At 46.8% G+C, this 16,806-nt stretch overlaps 2 long non-coding RNA genes across 3 annotated transcripts; one reads left to right on the top strand and one right to left on the bottom strand.

Moving 5' to 3' along the window:
* Positions 1-243: 243 nt before the first annotated feature.
* On the bottom strand, positions 244-3,634 carry Gm52599. 2 transcript variants are annotated; one of them, XR_003954434.1, is made up of 3 exons: positions 3,452-3,634; positions 1,947-3,362; positions 244-592 (listed from the first exon to the last, which is right to left on the bottom strand). It is a non-coding gene; the product is annotated as a predicted gene, 52599 (long non-coding RNA). The 2 variants fall into 2 exon arrangements; XR_003954433.1 differs by lacking the exon at positions 244-592 and having other exon boundaries at positions 1,605-2,472; positions 3,163-3,362.
* A 4,133-nt stretch (positions 3,635-7,767) lies between these two features.
* Positions 7,768-8,644, top strand: Gm52598. The gene is made up of 2 exons (XR_003954432.1): positions 7,768-8,314; positions 8,404-8,644. It is a non-coding gene; the product is annotated as a predicted gene, 52598 (long non-coding RNA).
* Positions 8,645-16,806: the final 8,162 nt, after the last annotated feature.

Here is a 16,806-nt window from a genome sequence, read left to right as displayed (position 1 = left end):
GGACTTTCTTGGCTCTTGCCCTTTTCCCCATGGCATTCTGCCTTCTCATCAGGACCCCCCCCCCCATCTTCCCTTGTTCTGTCTGGTGCAGAGGAGGCAGGCTGCCCTGGAACTTGTCTGTGAGCTGAGCCCCATTGAGAACATGGCCTTTTGACCAGAGTATCAAAGCAATCCAGCTGCGAATTGAGGAAATAAAAGGCTGCAAACTTTAAGAGTCAGGTCCTAGGAGTCTTTGAAGGACTTAAGCTCTTGGAGGGGCAAAAAAGGTAGGAAGGAAGTTCCAAACGCACACACCTTTTATTTATAAAGAAGAGGCAGGAATATAAAGGAATGGAAAAGACGGGGGCACAGGTACCCAGATGAGAATCAGTTCCCCAGTACCAATTGCTATGGCAGACCTGGGCCGCTTTCACCACAGAAATATATTCTCTCATGGTTCTGGAGATGTGATGTTGATGATCACAGGCTGGAAGGTTGCCTGTCTCCCGAGGTCCCCTCAGCGTGCAGGTGTTCTTCTTCCTTCCTCTGCACCCCCGAGTCTGCATGTCTGAATGCTCTCATAAGAACAGGGGCCAGATACGGCTAGTAACCTCTGTATGGGCACAGAATAGGCATATCATTTCCCAGCCACTGTCTTCAGAAGAATATCCCATGAATGCAGAAGTGTTTATTAGTGGACAAATGGAGTATAAACACTCCATTAATAAAATGAAATATTGCACGGTGGATTATGATTCTGCCTCTTAAATAAAAGTAGCCGCCATAAGTGTTACAAAATGGATAGAGAATGAAGACACGATGCTAAGTGGAAGAAGGCACTCACAAAAGGACAAGCAGTGCACATGTCCACTTAGATAAAGGACCTATGCAAACACATAGCAGGAATGCAGAACCGTGGCTAGCAGGACTGGTGCACTGACTGTTCTGCTGGCTGGCCCAGGACTGGTGCACTGACTGTCCTGCTGGCTGGCCCAGGACTGGTGCACTGACTGTCCTGCTGGCTGGCCCAGGACTGGTGCACTGACTGTCCTGCTGGCTGGCCCAGGACTGGTGCACTGACTGTCCTGCTGGCTGGCCCAGGACTGGTGCACTGACTGTCCTGCTGGCTGGCCCAGGATTGGTGCACTGACTGACTGTCCTGCTGGCTGAAATCTCAGCTGTGGGAGATGACTAAAGAGAGGTTTAAATACAAACAAACAAAAACAAAAAAACAAAACAAAGCCAGGGCCTGTGGGTGAGAAGGGCCATTGTTTCTACCTGCTAGGTTTGGAAACCAGGGTCTAATCAAAAAGAAAACACCCCTGTTCTTTGTGATTTTATATACTATATCTTTCCAACACTGACAGAGGTACCCGTGTCTCCAGCAGACAGACCCTGCCACTCACAATAATGAGATTTGGGTAAGTTCTTGAAGTCCAGAACCTCCACAGAGCTTGCTTGCTTATTTATTTATTTATTTATTTATTTATTTATTTATTTATTTATTTATTTATTTAAAAATCCCAGCACTCAGGAAGCAGGTGAGTCTCTGACTTTGAGGCAAGCCTGGTGTACAGGGAGGGAGGGAGGGAGGGAGGGAGAGAGAGAGAGAGAGAGAGAGAGAGAGAGAGAGAGAGAAAGAGAGAGAGAGAAAACAAACCAGGGTTACAGAAAGAAACTACCTGGAAAAACTAATAATAATAATAATAATAATAATAATAATAATAATAAATTGATCACATCTGACTTTTGTGTTTCCTCCCAGGTCAGGGAACAACTTGATGGGGTCCTCCACGTGTATCCAGGAAATCAAAGTTTAGTCTGGCTTAGAGACAAGTACTGTTGCCCACTGAGCCATCTCACCTATCCCAAGCTTTTTTGACCATCATAAAACAGGCTGTTGAGGGTTTAAAGAAGACATTATAAAGCACATGATGAGAACTAGGCAGGTGGTTATTAATATGTACCTTGGAGGGTCTGTCGAGAACAGAGCTTGGCCTTGGCCTGAGCTCAGCACACCAACTTTCACACAGAAGTTAGTGTGGGCCCAGGCCTCGGGACGCATAAACTGCGTGGAAAAGGAAACTTTCTCTAGAAATGAAGCTCCCTGGGAAGGATAGAAGCAAGCGAATGAGGCTAGACTGCAGTGGCCTGGGGTCAGCTGGCAAGTGGCAGCAATGCTCTGGTCCCTGTTCAGGGAGAGGCAGTCAGGCCACTAGTCCCAAGTGGTCCTAGCTCAGATTACATAAACGTAAGGGAAGAGACTTGTAACTAATTGAATAGGGTGAGAAAAATGCTCTTTGAGGCACACATCCAATAAAAGGGAGACAGCATTAATAAGTTTAGCTATCTCTTGAGGCCTGGAAACAGTCTGAAGTGCTTTCTTCAGGACTTCGTCTTGACTCCTGGGTTTCAGACAAGTTACACCAGACAGGCGGCAAGGCTCCTGGAGTGGGTCCCAGGAGGGAGGAAGGGAGCCCGCGGGGCCCGGCCCTGCAAAAGAGCAGCGGCAGCCTCAGCGGAGCCCCGCGGCTCCCGCTGGCTTTTCTCATTGTCCCTGCCTGAGTCTTGCCGCGTGACCGGTGACAGTCACGCGGGCGGCGCCCCAGGGGCCCCTGCGGAGGGGGCAGCCCTCCCACCTCGAAACGACGACCACCACAGCCCCATAGATCACCGGGTCACCTTGACTGCGTGGGAAAGCCCGCCGCGGGGGGCCGCGAAAGAGCCTTGGCCAAGTTCATGTGCATCATAACTCAGGGCCTCCCCCACACACCCTCCCTTTCCTTTCTCCTCCCACTCCTCTCTCACCCCTTCTGCTCTTCCCTCTCTCTTTTCTCCCTCCTCCGTCCCCCTCTCTTCTCCTTCCTTGTCTGTGCAACTCTTATTGAAAACCAATGGCTCAGACATCCCCGCCTCCTTTCCCTGGTTCTCCTCCTCCTATTCCCCCCCGCCTCCTCTCTCCCTCTTTCCTCGCCTCCTTTTTCCTTCTCTTCCCCTTTCCCAACCTCAACATTTTGCGTTTAATGTCATAGGGATATGCCGTTTCTGTCTCAATTAATGAATAAAGCCGACTCTCCCCTGGCTGGCTCCTGGACCAGCCCGAAAGCATTCCGGGAGGCTTGTCGTCAGCGAGCTCTGAGGAGCACTACGGGGTCGCAGCCTAAGTTTGGCTTCTTAGCCGACCTAGGCTACTCTCGGCGAGGTGCTTGATGAGGTTCTCCGTGAGACAGTTTGCGTCACTGGTTTGCAGTTAGCGCTGGCAAGGCAGACACCGGGAAGGGCTGCGTTCCCCAGTCGCTGCACGTAGGCTGGCGGCTCCTAATCGACAGATCAGTTAACCTGCTTACCAGACACCTGACAGGAAGGTGGCTGGCGTGGTAGAGCTGAAAGGACAAAGGCTGTGCGTCAGGAGTCCTGGGTCATGTTTCCACCTCTGCCTGGGACTTAACCACCTCTTCAGGCCCAACCCTACCTTCTGCATTGAGGATCTGAATAAAGGGGCTTTGAGAATGCTGCACGAAGAATTACAGAGATAGCATCAGCGCGCAGCTCTGTGGTCTGGAAAGAAAACGCTGTGTCAATACCACTGGCTGAACTTAACCCTCTCCAGGCTGTTCGTCTGGCCTGTGCTTCCTTGTCTGTTTTGGCTTCGTTATGTAAACCTCTGTGTAAACGGATGTGCCTGTGGCAATGCGGGGAAGAGTGTGTGTTTGGGGAGGCACGATGGGATTTGAGTTCACGATAGAAAAATATTAACGCTCGGAAAATTCCAGACTGGGAGATTGCCCTTGGTTGGACAGGTTTCACATTGCACTTGGCCTTCCAAAAAGTCCCTGAAATGTTGCACGAAGCTTTCTGTCATTCCTTTTTCCTTGCTTGCCCGCATCCAAGCGTTGATCTTTCAAAAATAGCAAGAGATTTGAACAACGGATAGATGATGGAAGCTAGTTAGTTGGTCAGGATCCTGCTGGAGACTAGCAGGGAGCAAGTTGGCTCACTCTGCTCAAAGCTCCTAACAATGAGACCCCTCCTACAGGGAGAGATGCACTCAGCAGGCAGCCAGGGCATGCTTTACAGCAAATCCACAGGGTCCTATTGTGTGCCCACCCACAGCCTCAGGCTGCTACACATTGACACCACAACCCACAACCGTATGTGCAGCTCACAATGTGCACATACATACCTCTGCAGTGACCTTTGTGACTCTTTAAAAAAAAAAAAAAAGCTCCATAAATCCATCATTCATAGGCAGTGCTTTACTTTCCGTTATAACCAAATAAGTAACAACAGTTGTGTTCTGAAAGGGCTCACAAGTAGGCAAGGCTTTATGTACCGAAAACAAACAAACATACAAACAAACAAACAAACAAAAAACCAAACCAACCTAATCTCTTCTGAGTCCTGGGGCGACAGAGGTACTTGGTACTTGATTCCTGGGATGACAGAGGTACTTGGTACTTGATTCCTGGGGCAACAGAGGTACTTGGTACTTGATTCCTGGGGCAACAGAGGTACTTAGTACTTGATTCCTGGGGCAACAGAGGTACTTGGTACTTGATTCCTGGGGCGACAGAGGTACTTGGCAACAGACAACAGCCGCCTGTGGTTTCCTTCCCCTCTGGTCATGTTCTTCAGGGATTACATGAGTGACAGCAACCTGCTGAGAGTCTCAGGTGTAAGATGTGGCACGTATGCCCACTGTGAGGTTCAGTATGACCACTTTAAAAACACCGGGACGAGTCCATCAGGAACTGAAATATTCCCATCACTGAGCCAAAAGAAACCGCTCTTCTTTGTAAGTTGTTCATCTCCGATGTTTTATCACAGTCCTGGAAAGCTGACTCACAAACAGAAGAGCCCAAAGATAAATACTAACTTTACTCTTGGTCACTGACCTTGGCTAAGTCACTTGACTTTTCTGTTTTGCTCATAAATACCAGGGGACATCATGAATGTAGGGAAACGACAGATAAGTTCAGGAAACCGGGACTTGCCATTAAACCATCTAGGAGGTGATAAAGCACGCACAGCTCATGTTCGTTCTTGTTTTCTCTTCTAAGAGGATGTTCTGGGGAGTCAGCACTCCCAGAGTCGCTTCATTACCCATCAGATGCGCTGTCATATTAGGAAGGCTCTGGAGGCCTTGCACTATCAGGTTTTTGGTTTATTATTAGAAGATGTGTGCAGGCTTCCTCTCGGGGTACACTAGCTTTCTCTTAAAGCACAATTCATGAGGTTTTTGTTATTTGAATATGTAACAGCAAACAATTTTAACCAGGCAAAATTCTAAATGCAACTAATGAAGATTCTTTCTCCTGAACGTGATTAATAATTCTCAAAATAATCACAGGTGCTTTTGGCTGAGCAAGTCAAAAAAAGCATGCATACACACACATCTCCTCTTCTTTAATTGAGACAGAATTTGATGAGCAGCCCAGATTTCCAAGATAATTCTATAGCCTGGGCTTGTCTTGAACTCTCAGAGATACTGCTGCCACCTCCTGCTGAAACTATACATGTGAGCCCATGTTCAGATTTGCACAAGATACAAAGTAATTATAAACTTTTCATATTAGCACAAATAAAACTATATCACACTGTTTTAAAAAGCAGGAAATAGTAATGTTCATACATATTTTCATAATGGATGGGACTTAGTTTGTAGAATGGTTGTCTAACATGTACAGAGCTCAGGATTCTATTCCCAGCACCATATGAAAAAACACGTTAGAACCGGTTTATAGTTTCTGAATTGAGGATGTAGAAGGACCTGATGTTCCAAGTCATCCTGGGCTACATCCTGGAGTGCTTAGCTCTGTCCATAAAATTAAATGAATTAGGGAGTAAGCAGTAGTTGTGAACTATCTAAGCAGAATCCTTCCCTGTGCCAGAGTGTGCCGGAGTCTGAGGGAAGTGTGAGGGAAGTGTGAGGGAGTATGAGGGAAGTGTGAGGCAGTGTGAGGGAAGTGTGAGGGAGTGTGAGGGAAGTGTGAGGGAAGTGTAAGGGAAGTGTGAGGGAGTGTGAGGGAAGTGTGAGGGAGTGTGAGGGAAGTGTGAGGGAAGAGTGAGGGAGTGTGAGGAAAGTGTGAGGGAGTGTGAGGGAAGTGTGAGGGAAGTGTGAGGCAGTGTGAGGGAAGTGTGAGGGAAGCGTGAGGCAGTGTGAGGGAAGTGTGAGGGAATGTGAGGGAAGTGTGAGGGAGTGTGAGGGAATGTGAGGGAAGTGTGAGGGAGTGTGAGGGAAGTGTGAGGGAGTGTGAGGGAAGTGTGAGGGAGTGTGAGGGAAGTGTGAGGTAGTGTGAGGGAAGTGTGAGGGAGTGAGGGAGTGTGAGGGAAGTGTGAGGGAAGTGTGAGGGAAGTGTGAGGTAAGTGTGAGGGAGTGTGAGGGAAGTGTGAGGGAAGTGTGAGGGAGTGTGAGGGAAGTGTGAGGGAAGTGTGAGGGAGTGTGAGGGAAGTGTGAGGGAGTGAGGGAGTGTGAGGGAAGTGTGAGGGAGTGTGAGGGAGTGTGAGGGAGTGTGAGGGAAGTGTGAGGGAGTGTGAGGGAAGTGTGAGGGAAGTGTGAGGGAGTGTGAGGGAAGTGTGAGGTAAGTGTGAGGGAGTGTGAGGGAGTGTGAGGGAAGTGTGAGGGAATGTGAGGGAAGTGTGAGGGAGTGTGAGGGAAGTGTGAGGTAAGTGTGAGGAAGTGTGAGGGAGTGTGAGGGAGTGTGAGGGAAGTGTGAGGGAGTGTGAGGGAAGTGTGAGGTAAGTGTGAGGGAGTGTGAGGGAAGTGTGAGGGAGTGTGAGGGAAGTGTGAGGGAGTGTGAGGGAAGTGTGAGGGAGTGAGGGAGTGTGAGGGAAGTGTGAGGGGGTGTGAGGGAAGTGTGAGGGAAGTGTGAGGGAAGTGTGAGGGAGTGTGAGGGAAGTGTAGCACTTCCGCAGGAAAAGCTCCTGCTGCCTTCATTTCACTGCACAGAAGATGTCTGTTCAGCCTCAGTGCACAGTTGCTGACTGAGAAGTCATCAGCCATCATGGCACTCTATGCACAGTTTTGCCCTCTGATTTCAACCCAGGAAGGGGCAAGGCCTGGACTTTCTGGCATGTCATATCACCACCCAAGGGAGGCTGGGTAATGACCGTGAGTTCCAGTCATGGTGCTAGTCTTGGGTCACCATGCTGTCTGTGTGAGTCATTAAAAATTCAGAGGCGGTTTGATAAAATCACAGAGAATATGTGGAAAGCACAGGGCACAAGCTGACCTCAGGGAGGCTATGGGACGTTGCAGTGAAGGTGGCTGAATAGTGTCAAGCCACTCAGAGGCTGGGACAAGGGATGTGAAGAAAGAGTGTGAGCTTGTTCAGGGTTAGACCAGAGACCAGTGGCCATTCATTAACTATGCAAAGTGGTGGGAATTCGAGGCTAAGATTTCACTTGGCTAGCTGATCAGGACAACTGACAGATGCTTCCAACGTTGAATTTTAAAAGCAGGTGTGTAAGAGCAAGTAGGCTTGTCATTGCAGCACTGAAGGAGTGGAGGGGAGAGGGCTGCAGCCCAAGCTCTGGATTCCACATTGAGTCCAAGGCCAGGTGATTCAGATAAACAAGTGTGCTAGAACAGGCTTGTTCTATAACACGTAAATGTGCAAAAACCTGAAAAAAATGTTTTATCTAAGCCCAACACGTTGGAAGCTGAGTATGAGAAGAACTTTTGAGAGTCTATGGCTAGCTGTATTCGGGCCAACTTGGGCTACTAAGTGACATCCAATCTTAATAATAATAAATATTAAAAATTAAAAGAAACAAAAAATGTTTATCCCTTGCCCTGGTATAATAATCACCAAATTATATCATCACACTAGTGATACAACATATTTTCTTTGCTTTCAGAGTGGATTATGCAACCTTATGATCTTCAGTCACTACGAAGACAATGCTGTGCTTCCTTCCTGTTAGATGACGTCACTCTCAAAGCATACTCCTCCTCCTTCTCCCCCGCCCCCATACCTATCACCGAATCCATTTCTCTACAGGTTTCATGGCGGGGTGTGTGTGTGTGTGTGTGTGTGTGTGTGTGTGTGTGTGTGAATACCCACTTGCTGAACTGCAGCTCTATTCTAGATTCTGACCCGAGTTATCTCTGTTCAAACACTATTCAAGCTGGGAGGCCCTTCATTATCTTCTCTAGAAGAGGAAGCCAGCTGCTTATCCAGATAAGGTAACTGGCTCTGGGACACAGAGGGAACCAGTGGAAGGAATTAGCCTTCCAATTCAGGCCCCTGTGCTCTTCTAAAGCAGGTATGTGTCCTGCATGCCCACCTGAGGGAATGAGCTGTCTCCGGTCTGGATGCCCATCTGTGCATTTGTAAGATGTAATTTTTTTACATCATCTTCATCATTATTTTATGTGTGTTTTGCCTTATGTGTTGTTTACTATAAACATGGTGCCTGCAGAGGCCAGAAGGTGTTAGGTTCCCCTGGACCGAGAGCTGTGGGAGCTGCGTAGATGGCTGTGGGTTGCCATGATGGTGCTAGAAGTCAAACCTCGCTCCACTGGAAGAGCTGCCGAGGCTCTTACTCACTGAGCCATCTCTCCAGCTGCTGTGAAATTAGTTAGAGATTTTGACTAGAAATGAAGGATTGTAAATTTGGATTTTTCCCCTCTTTTAAATAAAGATTCAAATATTCCAAAGCATCCATGTCTATCAGTCTGGAGGCTGACTCTGGGTCTCTGTCTTTGTCAAGGAGCTCCTTACAGTCTAGCTGGAGCTGTGTCCTTAGAGGGGGCAGGAGCAGAGAAGCAGGCTGTGTGTCCTGCAGCTCAAGGAGAGAACCTGACAAAGAGGGGGGGGGGCTGGGGGGAGCTTATGCTCTGATACAGAAAAGGAGCCTTTTGTGTTTGTGTACTTTCTACTCTTTTGTTTGGAGGCTTGAGAACGCCTGAGAGGTGCAATAAGGTTATAACACAGAGTTTAGCTTTGTGAGAAAGAAAACTAGGAAGCATTTAGCCTGTGGCATCGAATTTCCCTTTTTAAAAAAGAAATCTGCGCTCCCTCTCACATGTTTCCAGATAATAGTGTTTGTTCTTCCAATGAGCTAACATTTTAACTCTTCATCCTACAGAAATAAAGAGGATTACTGTTCACTGCCCACTTCTTTCTCCAAGAATGTAGGAGGGTTGGACTTGGGGGTAGCCAGACACTCACTTAAACTTTTATTTGATATAATATTCATATGTTTAAACAGTCATGATGTTAAACATCAAGAGTCAGAAATAACTACATATGTAAAAAATAAACTGTCAAAGTTCTCATTTGAAATCTGGGAATTTTTGGTTAGCTCTGCTTCTGCGTTCAAGGTTACCTTGTCTTCTACAAAGAAAGCAGGCAAAAGCCAAGGTCAATCATCTGCCTTGCTAATTGTTTTTTAAGGAAATGAAGAGCACACAAACAAACAAAACAACAGCAAAACAAACAAACAAAAAACCCAGGTGGGTATAAAGGTCTGGTAACCTGAGCACTCAGGATGGGGGTTCAAGGTCATTCCCAGTTACAAAAGGAGTTCAAGACCAGCCTGGGCTGCGTACTCAAGACTGCTTTCCCTGCTTGATTGCCCTGCATATTAGCTTCCTTGAAGCTGCGGTCAAAAACCTCCAAAGAGACACGTTAATGAAGAGAAGTTCATTTTGGTGCAGGGGATAGAGTTCATCCTGGCAGGAGGTGCAGATGTGACGGGAGCTCACAGCTGTGGATGTGAACGTGTTTGCATTTGGGAGGGCGGGGAAGGGAGGGCTGTTGATGCTTAGCATCTTCCTCCCTTTTCCCCCTTTTCTTCCAGTCTGAGACCTCACACAGGGCCGGGTACCACCCACACTCAGGGCTGGTCTTCTCTCAGTTAAACCTCCAGAAATGCGCTGTGTAAAATCCACGTGTTCACAGATGAAATGTCTCTCTGCTGACTTTAAATCCAGTCAAAATGGCAATGAAGGTTGACCATGACACCTTTCATACAGTCCTCGTATCCGTCATTGGTATCATGCCTAAATGTACTCTTTATGATGGTCTCGGGACTTTAATCCCAAATTAAGCTTTAGAGCCTGAGCATCTCCAGAACTCAGGATATGATTGCACAGGCTTCCAAAATACTCCAAAACTAGATTTTTTTTTGAGCACCAACATGAGATCACAAATGAATATTTTTGCAACTAGTGATAGGAAACAGTCAAAACAGAGGTGTGGGCTGGCAAGATTGCTTGGTAATAAAGGCTCTTTCTACTCAAGCCTGAGAAGCTGTGCTGTATCCCAGATCCCACGGGGGAAGGAGAGAACAGATTCCCAAAGTTGTCCTCTGACTTCCACTTGGATATTGTGGCATATGTGTACCTGTACACAAACACATACACACACACACACACACACACACACACACACACACACACACACCACAATACATAAAATAAATTTAAATCAAGTTTAAAACAACATAAATGCACTAAAAATTTTGTGTCACAATACCTTCTGTCTGTGTGAACAGTACAGATAACTAACTTTTGTTTTTTGGATTTGGTCTCCTCTTTCAGATACCGAATTATTTATATACAAATATTTATATATAATATACAAATACTTAGCACATACAAATACTTATATACAAAAATCAAAAAGAGTAAAAACTTGGGGACCCAATCTGTGTAGGGAGCTACTAAACCCATGTACAATTCCTCTACAAGGTCAAGCCACCATTGCAAGAACCAGTGCATCTTACAAGGAGTGCCATGTCTTTCACCTCTGACCTCTCACGGCCTTCCACCCACAACACTTAGCTGGTTGCTTGGATCAAAGATTATAAAAGCATTCTTAATACTGCCCTTCATGTATACCCAGTGCTGTTTTTGTTTTTAACACCCAGGCTCAGCTCTCAGTCACAAGCCACACTTCACTTCACGATCATACAGCAATTGTCCTTCTCAGGCTTGTTTTTAAATGAGATAGCTTACTCAAAAGCGCTTACTAGACATTTGTGATGAAAATAGATTATAAATAGAGATTTCCTTTAGAAAACTAATTATGATATCTTTTCCCCAATGTCTGGCTCTAAAATCCTCCATGAAACCACTGTCACCAGCCATCCAGCCAGTGTTTAACAGACATTGAGTAGGTGCTTGGTGCACACATTTGAAAAGAGATGATTTTGGAGGGATAGTTACCATTCATCATACTACACAAGAGAGCTAACTACCAACAAAGTCATAATAACATACAGCTTGTATGGGAAAATGGGTGGAGAAAATATTTTCAATAGCAGTGGTCAAGAAAAGTCTTATTAGAGCCAGCATTTCAGATCAGCTTTGAAGTATGGTAGGGTTGCAAAGGTCCAGATAGATATTGGGGTATGGCGAAGCAATTAGCTGAATTAATGGGAAATATATTGTCTTTAGAGAGTTCTTCTTTGGTCGAAGAACAAGAAGGAATTGTTTTGTTATGTTTCAACCATTTGTTGTTTGAGCCCAAGTTCAATGTAGCCAAAGGATGGGACCCTTCCTAAAGAGAAATTTTTTTTTCAGTAAGCATGGTTGGCTTACTCTGTGGTAACATTAAGTACTTGGACCCCATCTGTTGTTTTAGCTAAGGTTACAGTTCTTGTGATGAAAGTAAGTCGGGGAGGAAAGGGTTTATTTGGCTTACACTTCCACATCACTGTTGACCGTGGAAGGAAGTCGGAGCAGAAACTCAAGCAGCGCTGGAACCAGGATGCAGAGCTGATGCACACACACTGTGCAGGGATGCAGCTTACTGACTTGTTCTCTATAGCTTGCACCTCCTGCTTTCTTATAGAACCCAGGACCACCTTCCCAGCAGGTAGGGGGCTCCCCATCTGCAGTAGGCTGGGCCCTCCCCCATCATCACTAATTTTAAAAGCCTTACAGCCCAGTCTTCTGGGAGTGTTTTCTCAGTGGAGGCTCCCTCTACCCAGATGACTATAGCTCTTGTCAGGCTGACGTTAAACTAGCCAGTGTACCCATGAGTGCACAAATCGTATCTAACTTGTGCACTGCTCTGTAGAGAGCACAAGGGAAGAGTATAAGACACTGGGGAGGCAATGTGCAAGGGAGTCGTGCAGAAGGAGAGTGGAGGAAGACAGGTGGGGGTCGTAGAACCCATGCTGTGCTAGCATGTGATGGGAAAGTCTTAGGGGAGAGCAGTCAGCTAGGCTTGTTGGAAGCATTTGTAAACGTCATGTGTATAATACAATACACAGATACAGTCTATGTAAGTAATATTGTATGTTATAGTATATAACACAATAGTATAATCTGAGTTACTAGAAGGCCAGGTTGCAGATGGAAACAATAGACTATGTGTGAAGCTACTAGGCAGTGTACACCTGTGGCATCATCCCTGGGGTGCTGAAGGATGGGTACAGTAACCTCTCCTCGACAGAACTCATCCCTGGTCTCCAGCCCTGGTCCTCCATTTTCTGCTGTGCTACTTTCCAAATCTCACTGCTGGTTCTGGTGAGTTGGCATCCTGCTTTGTAATGCGTGCATTTTATAGGGATATGAACAAGTCTTACTACATGACCCAAAAATACCAATATCCCTGCAGGTTACACAGTTATCCTTATAGATTCCTTCTGAAAGCCACAGCTGGAGTCTAAAACTGGAGACCAAAACATTTCTTTGCCTTCTTTGAGAAGGATTGTCACTGTGAGACCCAGGACCATAGATTTCCTAAGGAGTTTCAGCTTTCACCAAGGTAGGTGCAACCTGCTCCTAATGTTCTCTTGTCCAATCAACAAGTTCTCACTGATCCTGTGGCTGCCTTGTGACAGCCACACTGCACGGAAGCAGGGCAGGCGAGCAAGGAAAGAAGGAATAACTTTGAGCAGTCATTCCAGGCTTCTCTATCCCTCTGTGAACTCTTCATTGTACAAACAGCAGTGAATTCTCCTCTTAAGCCAGTTGACACTATGAGTTGAATCTGGAATGTCCTCCAGAGCTTTGTGCTTGGTCCCCAGCTTGCAGCACTACTTGGAGACACCATGGAGTCTTCAGGAGGTGGGAGGGACCAGGTGGAGACAGGTCACTGGAAGTGGGGCTTTGAAAGTTATGCTCAGCTTGGTTCTGGTTTAGTTCCACCACCAGAACAAGCCTCTGCCTCACACTCTCACGGCCTCAGGCAGTGCTTGCTCTGCCCTGTCCTCCCCACCAAGGGAGATTTAAATTCCTCTTAAACTGTGATCCAAAACAGCCACTTTCTCTGTAAGGTTGTTCCTGCCAGGTACTTGCTACATTGTTGCAAAAGATGACAGATATAGTTAGCAAGCAGCAACAGCCCTTCAAGAAGACCCTCACAAGCACCATAGTAAGGCAGAACTGAGTTTGATGGTAGGATGGTCTACTTTATTACATCTAGATTTTGCAAAGACAATATCACTAATGCCAGTAACTTGTTCAATGTCACTAAGCTAATTAGTGCCGACCCAGGGCTAAAATGTAGGTCCTCAGACAATTTTCACACCTGTCCTCAGGATCTAATGGTCAAGTGTTGGTTAGGATGGATTAAATGGCGGAGCACTGGCCTCTGACAGTCTCAGGTGTGGGGATAGGCATGTGTGATTCTGTGTGAGCTTGGTGATAGACTGCATCTCTCTGATGTTTCCATCCCACAGGAGGATGAGGGCTGAGATCTGAGCTGCTGTTGCTTTTAAATGGCGAGCACCTAACACATCTGAAAGCAGAAGTTGGCCCCGTGCATGATCCATGATATCAAGGGTCACACTGTCACTGAAAGTAACAGCTACAGTAAGTGCACTGAGACAGCACAGGACAGCCATGGGCCTTGCACTTTTCAACAAGAAAGCAATGGCAAGTGACACTGCTGCTGTCTCTGATCAGTGCGGTAGTTGTGGACAGAACGAAAGCTGATCTTTCTATCTAGGGGTAAAAGATAATTGTCCGTTTCTCACAGCCTGCTTATTGTTGAGGATTATGTAAAAAGGCTTAGGGAGGCGGGGGAGAATCCTAACCACAGAGTTCCATTTGTCCCCGTTGTCAGAGTGAGGCTAAGAGACCCAGGAAGAAGGAAGGAAAGACTCTAGCTCTGTGAGGTGGCACACAGGTGCCAGTGTGTACACCAGCAGCTTGATCCAGTAGCGGTAGACCAGGCTTATCAGGTTTCAGAGTGTGCTTGTGCCTGCAGGAGTCAGGTCCCTACAGGTCCTGTGCTGTGCAGGACTGGAGGAGGCTCTGGTGAGGAGTGTCATCCTGACTGCCATCCTCTCTGGCCTGGAGAAGGATCTTTCTGTTTCTCTGCCTCTGTCATTGGCATTTCTGTATACTCCTTTGCCAGCTGTTGGCTCTGCTCCACCTCCCATCCTTCATCCTGCACAGGGCTCCAGCCTACCAGTTCTCTCTTCAAACCTTTTCCACATACAGATGCTCATTCCATCCCCAGGACCACACCTTGGTCCCAGTCACATTCATCCCTTATGCTAACAAATCTCCCAGCATCCTGGCTTGAGCACTGTGCCACCTCCTCCATTCTCCACCCAGCAAATAGTATGCTCTGAAAAGCAGATCTGATGTGGACGAAAACCCTTAGTGGGTTTTTGTTTCTTGTTTTTAGTTTTTTGTTTTCGTTTCCCTTAAGATAAAATCCAAACTCTTTAGCATGATTGACTGAGTACTTCCTGAGGTACGACTTTCTGCCTCCCCAGTCCTGTCCTCTTGCATGGTTCTCTTTGTCGTAGGGATGTGTATCCTTGGCACTTTCCCGAGTGCTCACACGTCAGGTTCTCTGCTGTTTCAGAGTCTCAGTTCAGATGCAATCTGTCCGAAAGACTCTTCCCACTACATGGCCTACGGGATTCATCAGTACACGTTTTTAATATTTCAGAAAGAACTTCTTTAGTTTCTCTGACTTCAGTTATACACTCTGTATTATGGTTTGAGTATGGAATATACTTAGAATGATTATTTCCCATCTGGTGGTACTGTCTTTGGAGGACCCAGGGTCTTTGTAAAATGCCCAAACTAGCTCCTGTTTAACAGGCCTCTGGTCTAGGCTTGCCCATCATGGATGTGTAAAGCTGTGGTTTTCCTGGTCTCTGAGGTCTTTGTCTTTCCTTGTTATTTGATTCTTTGTTCATGAGAAGGAACAAACTCAGAAATAGCCTAGACCACCATCACCACCATGCCCATTACTGGTTCTCTCTGTCTACCCTTAGAATCAAATTCAGGACATCAGACTTGGTGGCAAGAGTCTTATAACCCCCTAAACTAACCCTCTAGCTCAAAACCCTTTATTTGTTTTTGTTTATAACTTTTCTCTCTTCAACGCACTGCGATATCACTGCTGTTTTTTTTTTCACGTCTATGATAATGTATAATAGAAGCTTCATGGTGTCCTCTAAATGGCTGAACCAAACAAGCAGGTATTGTGCATATATACTGTGTGTGGGGTATGCAATTAAACAGATGCATCGTTCCCATCTTCCTGGAGCCCAGAGACAGAGATGTTAGTAAGGGAATGAAGAACAATGCTGTGTGGTCAATCACTCAGAGTGTGATTAACTCAGGGGAACCAGGGAGTGGGTTGGTAAGCACTTCCCTGGGAAGCCAGCCTGAGGTTGCAGGAAGGAAAAGGAGGCTGGCAACTGGCAAATGTTAAAGCCCTGACTGCTGCAAGAGAGAAGAGCCCAGGCTGGAGAGGGGACAGCGGCTGCCATGGGTGACACGAGAGGACCTTCAGGATCCTGGAATGAGGTGATGTTGTGCCTGTGCCGTGCTTCTCAGGGTTGGAGGAGGATGTTCCAAAGTCAAGTGGCTGAAAGTAACTAAGGACTCTGTTCTCAAAGGATCACAGGGCTGGCAGGGATCGACCGCCCTGAGGGAAGAGCCCACTCTTTCAAACCATCCCAGTGGCATAGCAAGGCTCCTGAGTCAACACCAAATTGTGATGCAGGTTAGAATGTTGTTTACCTGTCACCTCACAAATGGCATGCTTTCCTTGAGGGGCAGCACACAGCAACCAGGTTGGGAGTGCTGTGAGAGTGGCCTGTTCCCTTGGCAACCATCCCTGTCTTCATCCTAAATGAGGGAGGTCAGTAGAACCATTTGGCCGACTCCCCTTTACAGTCTATTTATCAAACTTACATATAGAACGGCTACATAGACCTCTCCTGTCCATTTCTGAAGTCCCCATCATCCTGCCCCTGTCTCCTGCTCCATTCTGCTGGCTCTGGCAGAAAGGAAGTGGACAATATTCCATTTGTAAGTTAAAAGAGGATGCAGACAAAATGGCCTAGAAACAGAAACAATGTCCTGAAGGAGTTTTGTTTGGCTTCTCTTTCACTGAACCCCACAGAGGAGTTCTGCACTGCCAGGGATACTTGCCTCCATCCACTGTCCCAGGGAGACAGAAACGGCCTCTACTGAGTGGGTTTTTCTTAAGTTTCAGTCAATGTAACTATCAATTACGACATCGAAAATTCAAAGCCATGGTTGCCCTGGAATGTAAATACAGAGAGCTAATGTCATAATATAACAAAGAAGGAATTCTGGTCTCAGAATTAACAGTATGAGTGTTGGGAAGGGCTGCTGGGTTTATTAGCCAAACTGTGACAGCTCTGGGGTCAATAATGAAAACATTACTGAGTAGTGAGTGTGGAGGCGGGAAGGACATGAGCGTCCTCTGGGCTGGCAGCGGGGGTGGAGCCTGCCCTGGGCTGGCAGCGGGGGCACAAGACAATAAGCAGTGAAGGTGAACTATCGGGCGAGGGGAGGAGGGAGCTGCTAATCCCAGGCTCTCTTGCCAGAGGAGATCGATTCTGTTCACAGCCACCTGCCAGGTCATG

The sequence above is a fragment of the Mus musculus genome, chromosome 3 (assembly GCF_000001635.26).
Source record: "Mus musculus strain C57BL/6J chromosome 3, GRCm38.p6 C57BL/6J".
Lineage (NCBI taxonomy): Eukaryota > Metazoa > Chordata > Mammalia > Rodentia > Muridae > Mus > Mus musculus.
Note: the sequence above shows the minus strand (reverse complement) of the source record. Positions and strands in the feature narration are given on the sequence as shown.